Source organism: Polyodon spathula, chromosome 13, assembly GCF_017654505.1.
Source record: "Polyodon spathula isolate WHYD16114869_AA chromosome 13, ASM1765450v1, whole genome shotgun sequence".
NCBI lineage: Eukaryota > Metazoa > Chordata > Actinopteri > Acipenseriformes > Polyodontidae > Polyodon > Polyodon spathula.
Genome location: NC_054546.1, coordinates 39,759,293 through 39,766,077, shown reverse-complemented (window position 1 = coordinate 39,766,077; position 6,785 = coordinate 39,759,293).

Below are 6,785 nucleotides of genomic sequence, written 5' to 3'. Positions count from 1 at the left end.
CTCACTATTTTTGTTAAAAAAAAAAAAAAAAAAAAAAACCTGCTGTTCAGAACATTTTCTGTTTTTTAAATATAATTTATAATGCATTCTAATATCTAATGTGCTGCTGGTGACCAGTCAAACTGTGAAAGTGATACTAGTCCTAGGTTGACTATATGGTATCAGGTTTAACAGGACAGTTCAGTCCTTTTTTTAAAACATGCATTCTGGTACTTGTAGTCCTGCATCTCCTAAAGAAAACAGACAGCTAAAAGGTAACTGAAAGCATTAAGGATGTTCATGGAGTTTAAAAACAAATAAACAGACCTACTCCAAACACTTAAAAAAACAAGCACTGTGGCAAGAATTTTACTATGGATTTCTCTTCCGAACCCATACAAATAAGACATCTGAAGAGTAAGCTGATTTACGCTGTGATACCCAGTGCAATTGACTGGGTTTAAACTCTGATGTACATGTATAGGTTGACAGATGAACAATGAGTTAGCATTATTCTTTTAATGTAGATTTGCAACCAAGGTAAGGTGTATTCGCAAAGCACATCAGAAAGATTGTATGTTAGAAACACAATTCCTTGGAGAGTATTCATTAAAATGTTTCAAGATGTTCCCATTGATTTCTTGCCATTCTACTTCTGGCTACGGTAAGGATTTACAGAATGAGATCTATATGTGCCACCACTTCTAAACCCTTACTTACTGTTGCTGAAACTGACAGTTTGTCTAGACAACTAACTTAATTGACTGAGTAAGCAATCCGGGTTACTATTATCTTAATCCATCTTTAGTTGTCCATAAAGGGTAACAGCAATTATTTTGAGTTCCAGCTACTCTAAACATTATTGCCGTATCCCCGCTGACAGCCTACATCTTTCTCTGTATGCTGAATGTATTTGCTTGGTATTTACCTCTAATTTCTGTTGACTTAATTAAAACCAAACTTTAATTTTTGGAATACAAGTGAGATCATGAAAGCAAACTGAGAAAATTTATATTCTATAAAAGTAAAAGCTTGTTACAGTAGAGAAGCATATTTAAAAATATAATTAAATAAAAAATGCCAACATATAATGTGCCTGAATGCATTTTCTGTAGTTACTGAGCAACAGCATTATTCAGTTATTTCAAATTAGCCAAGAACAAGAGTTAGCTGGTAGGACATTTGGTCCATTTACTAGATTTATGGCTTCATAGTCACTCTCTTGACAGTTGCAGCTCTGTCTTGGCATTCACAAAGAAATGTTAAAATAATAGTAAATAGACCATAAGAGTAAAGTAATTCAGGCTTGGTAAATTAATGTGTGCTGTAGTGAAACTGCAATAAAATAGTACAATGTATCATTCAATAGGAATAATCAAGAGATTTCCTTTCCAGCATTAAATATTAATAGAAACACATACATCATATTTTAAAAAGGCACACGCCATGCTGTGCCTTCCTGCTGTTTGCAGCTAATAAAAAATCAAGTAATTGAATTTTAGGAAAGGACAGAGTGTATTTAATCAAAAGGCAATACATACATTAACAAATCATGTTAAACTTATCTTTTAATAAGAGCCAATAAGGTGGTTATAAATATGATAATTTGCATGATGTTGAACAAATGCGATACCTAACCTCCTTGGATTCCAATGTCTCATAAGCTCCAGCAAGGTTGGTCCTGGAGAAAGGTGTGCAGGTGACTCAGTAGGGGCCACTGTATTCCTCAACCAGCATGATATTAGAAGGAACACTGAGTGGATGTTTTGCCATCTCTCTTATACAACTTTAAACCGAGGTACTCTCTACTTTGTGAACATTGAGGTTGCCATGGTAGGATAACAACAGGCATTGCAAAATTCCAGTGCAGGTCTAAAATGCTGGCCTAGCTAATTACCCTCCCTACCTGGCTAGATATTCAATTCCCCTGGTAAATGGGGACAGGCCATGCTTGAAATTGAAAAAGAAAACAAGTATGTATGTATATATATATATATATATATATATATATATATATATATATAATAGTATGTTTGTGTTAGCTTGTGTAATGTTACTGGTGATTCAGCTGTTTAGGTCAGTGCATTTGCGTATGGCTCCTAATGTCTTTAAAAGACAAACCACTGTGATCCTGATTAGACATCAGAAGGTGTTCTATGATGTGACTGTGTTACCTGCTGGGTTTTAAATGTGTGCCATCTTACTGTATGTTATTGTATTATATGAGATTTAGAAATGTCATATTAGATGGTGACTTGACTTTTTAGTCTTTCATCTCCAGAACTCTTGTATTCATCCTGTGTCACTAATGAAAAGACAAGAGTATTAATCACGAGAACAGCAGTTCATATCCAAAACATCACACATATCAGCACAATGTCCAAAATGTCACTAAGATAGTGTTATATATATATATATATATATATATATATATATATATATATATATATATATATATATAATATATATATATATATACACACACATACAGTGGTTTGCAGAAGTATTCACCCCCCCCTGCAAAATTTTCACATTTTATTAGCACCTGAGCATACTCCATGACGCTTTAAAAATGCATATAGAATATAAATAAGTAAGAGTTACAGAGAAAAACAGATTGATCTCAGTTGCATAAGTATTTAACTCCTTTGCTACTGCAGCCCTAAATCAGCTCAGGTGCAAATGATTTGTTTGAAAGCTCACAATATTAGTGAAATGGTTTCAGCATGTGTGTACTCAAAGTGGTTTAACTTGTAGATAATTTCCCTCAGGTATATAAAGACTTTCAAGCTGCAACTCACATAGTGACCCAACAAAGCAACCATGAAGACCAAGAAGCTTTTGAAACAAGTCAGGGATAAAGTGGTAGAGAGGCACAGAGCAGGAGAAGGGTACAATAAAATTTCAAAGGTGCTGATTATCCCTCTCAGCATAGTGAAGTCCATCATTAAGAAGTGGAAGATGCATCATATCACCCAGACACTACCCAGATCAGGTCCCCCTCCCAAACTGAGCAGCCGGGCAAGCAGGAAACTGGTTCGAGATGTCACTCTGAAGCCAACAATTACCTTGAGCAGTGGCACTGGAACAAATTTAGAAGCCTCGTTTGGCAAAATCAGCATATATTTTGTCTTATTGTATCCTGGTGCTACTGGAGGATATGCATATTTGTGACAATAGAGTGATAGCACCTCTGCTAAAACTTTGGCAGTGTACAGCACAGATGTACTTATTTTAAAAAGCCTTGTTACAAAGTAATCATGAGTACATTATGTATAATGGCGTGTAATGATGAAGGTTGTTGGTCCATTACCCAGTCTAGCTCACATTCAGAATCTAATTTGGCATTGCTTGTTGGTGAAAGTTAAAGAGGTTGGTGACAATCCTGAGAAGCTGAGGCTGATGTGTTGTGAAGAGTGTCATTCCCTGTAACAAAAAGCTTGATAATGGTATTACAAGTTGTCTGGAATCCTGTGCTAAATCTAAAATAAGTTATTCCAAATTTTAATACAGATACACTGAATTGTGTCAATACTTATTATTTCTTTAACCCATTATTGTAAAATTACCCTGAATATAAACTATTTGTTTTATACGTTTCCATGCTTCAGTAATACACCTCAGATAATGCAAATTAATTCCCCAGGCCAAATCTGAAAGTGCACGTTACATTCCAGATGCCATGCAAAGCTAAGGGGGTACTACCACCCTTGACCTTGAGAGATCTGTAAAGTTCTGTGTCTAAGATGGGAGTCAATGCTCACACATCAACAATAAGCCGGTCGTTACACAAAGCTGGCCTATATGGATGGGTGGCACGAAAGAAGCCATTACTCAAAAGGCCTCATTCTAAAGTACATATGGAGTTTGTGAAAAAGCATGTAGATGCGGAAAAAGGTTTTGTGGTCAGACAAAAATTGAACCTTTCAGTCTAAATTCAAAACATTACGTCTGGCACAAGCCCAACACTGCACATCACGCAGTCATCACCATTCCAACTGTCAAGCATGGTGGTGGCAGCATCATGTTATGGGATTGCTTCTCTTCAGCAGAGACTGTGAAGCCTGTCAGGATCGAATGGAAAATAGATGGTGCAAAGTACAGGCAAATCCTTGAGGAAAACCTGTTTGAGTTAGCCAGGACTCTGAAACTGGGGAGGAAATTCAAATTTCAACAGGACAATGACCCAAAGCACAAAGCCATAGCCACACTGGAGTAGTTGAACAAGAAGAGAATTAATGTCAAAGTCCTGACTTGAATCCAATCGAAAATTTATGGCAAGACTTGAAGATTGCAGTCCATCGACGATCCCCAACAAACTTGTCAGAACTGGAGCTATTTTCCTGTGAAGAATGGGCAAAAATGTAACCATCCTACTGTGCAAAGCTAGTAGAGACCGATCCAAAAGACACATAGCAGTAATTGCTGCAAAAGTTGCTTCTACCAAGTACTGACTTAAGAGGCTGAATACTTATGCAACCAGTAAATTTCATTTCGCACATTTTCTTTTCAAGTTTTGCTGACATTTAACCTCCTCTTCATATAACAGTGTTCAGTTTAACCACTACAGCTTTGAATAAACTGTGCATACTTATTTGCAAGCCTTTTATTATGCATTTTTTGCATATGGGGGGGGTGAGGGTGAGGGTGAGGGTGGGGGAAGAAAACATTTTTGGCATGAATTTCAACAGGCTGGCAACATTTTTGGAGCAAAATATTATTTATATTTGTATTTTTTTTTCACTTCGAAATTTTGCGGAGGCATTGCCTCTCTTGCCTCCTCTAAGGAGCCTGCACTGATATATCTATCTATCTATCTATCTATATATATATATATATATATATATATATATATATATATATATATATATATATATATATATGACTGTTGAGAATCTTAGTCTATATAATACATGAACCTTAATTAAATTAAACATATTGTAAAGACTAGAACAAGTGGGATCCTTTGCATGTACATGCAATGAATGTTAAATATAGTCTTTTTTAGAAATAATCTACTTCTTTGTTTTATACCTATATTTGTATTGTGTTTTCTATTTAAAAATATTTTAAAGAACTGATAAGATATTAGATCTCTAAAGTAAAGTATGGTTTATGTCTGGTGATGTATTGAGCAGGTAGAAAGCAGTATAAAAATGGAAATACACATTACACACTGACCCATAAATCAAATCCAGGATTACAAGGAGGAATGGCATTAATATTCAATTAAGTGTCTGAATTTTTTTTATGATATTCTAGACATGGTGTTTCAGGTAGCTGAAGCACATACAGTACCAAGCAATGTCCTCTGTGGGTTATTTACCATAAGTGCCAACGCAGTACTGTGATTTGTTTTCCCACTCCAGTCATTTATCTCAGCCCAGCACTTTACAGTTATTGCACCAAACATGGTTTTACCGCCAACTAATGGTACGAAAAGATGCACCAATTACTGTCTAATTACGGGATATCCTATTCGGATGGCATTCCATAAATCATTTACATTTGTGCATTATAATTGCTTGCTAAATATAAATCTCTCAATACTTCATCTATCTTTCCAGCCAAGCTAACCTTTGCCTTGATCTACAGCATATAAAATGAGATGTGAAGAGCAGCTCTCTGCTTTAAGGGAAATTGCTGCAGTAAGCCGTTCTTCTATAAAAAGGGTGTGTTTAAACCCACCTCCAGTACTTTGCACACAAGACAGGTTTCAGCTCAAAGCACTTATCTAGCACTTCTTGAGCATACTAAAATATGTCGATGTACTATACAATCAGGAACTAAGCATATACTAAATATATCGATACATATATAATCAGTATATTGATATCTATATATAATATATATATTATAATTATATATTTCTATATATCTTATATATATATATAGGATGATTTATAATAACTCATGAAAAGTACTAAAAACATACAAATCAATATGTGTTTCTTTTTTTAGTCCACTGTAGCGGCTATACAAATAATTGAACAATGCATCATTCACTATTAAGTACGTATGACTCGTTTGGCAAAATCAGCATATATTTTATCTTATTGTATCCTGGTGCTACTGGAGGATATGTATATTTGTGACAATGGAGCGATAGCACCTCTGCTAAAACTTTGGCAGTGTACAGCACAGATGTACTTATTTTAAAAAGCCTTGTTACAAAGTAATCATGAGTACATTATGTATAATGGCGTGTAATGATGAAGGTTGTTGGTCCATTACCCAGTCTAGCTCACATTCAGAATCTAATTTGGCATTGCTTGTTGGTGAAAGTTAAAGAGGTTGGTGACAATCCTGAGAAGCTGAGGCTGATGTGTTGTGAAGAGTGTCATTCCCTGTAACAAAAAGCTTGATAATGGTATTACAAGTTGTCTGGAATCCTGTGCTAAATCTAAAATAAGTTATTCCAAATTTTAATACAGATACACTGAATTGTGTCAATACTTATTATTTCTTTAACCCATTATTGTAAAATTACCCTGAATATAAACTATTTATTTTATACTTTTCCATGCTTCAGTAATACACCTCAGATAATGCAAATTCATTCCCCAGGCCAAATCTGAAAGTGCACGTTACATTCAAGATTATCATGAAGGCAAGTACAGTACATCACACAAGTGAGTGCAAATGTTATACCTGAGTAGCAAGGCCTATTCTAAATGAAAATTACAGGACACATCATTTGAATCTGTATATAAAAATAAAAGAATGGGATGGTTACATCTGAGTGCCAGACAAAAACTTCACCCTACAGTATTCTCCACTCATTATCTGTCATATATTAAAACAGA